This window comes from Tupaia chinensis, unplaced genomic scaffold (assembly GCF_000334495.1).
Source record: "Tupaia chinensis unplaced genomic scaffold, TupChi_1.0 Scaffold148210_1, whole genome shotgun sequence".
Lineage (NCBI taxonomy): Eukaryota > Metazoa > Chordata > Mammalia > Scandentia > Tupaiidae > Tupaia > Tupaia belangeri.
In genome coordinates, this window is record NW_006208060.1 from 1503618 (window position 1) to 1504102 (window position 485).

Sequence of the window (485 nt, forward strand, 5' to 3'; positions counted from 1 at the left end):
GGTGGTGGGTGTGGAGATCGATGGGTGTGAAGGTCGGGTGGTGGGTGTGTAGACCGATGGTTGGGAAGGTCGGGTGGTGGGTGTGTAGACGGATGGGTGGGAAGGAGGTTGGGTGGTGGGTGTGTAGACTGATGGGTGGGAAGGTCGGGTGGTGGGTGTGTAGACGGATGGTTGGGAAGGTCGGGTGGTGGGTGTGTAGACTGATGGGTGGGAAGGAGGTTGGGTGGCGGGTGTGTAGACGGGTGGGAAGGTGAGTGGATGAATAGGTGGATGATTGGATGGGTAGGTGGATGGATGATGATTGATGGAGAGATGAGTTGGTGGATGGATGGATGATTGGTGAGTTGAAGGATGGATGGGTGAGTGGGTGGGTGGCAGTGGTGAGCCCAGAGCACAGCCCACCAGACAGTTACACCGGCTCCTGGCAGGCATGTCTGTCCGCATCCTCCCATCAGCCTTCCCCCACCTACCTCCATCTCCCACCC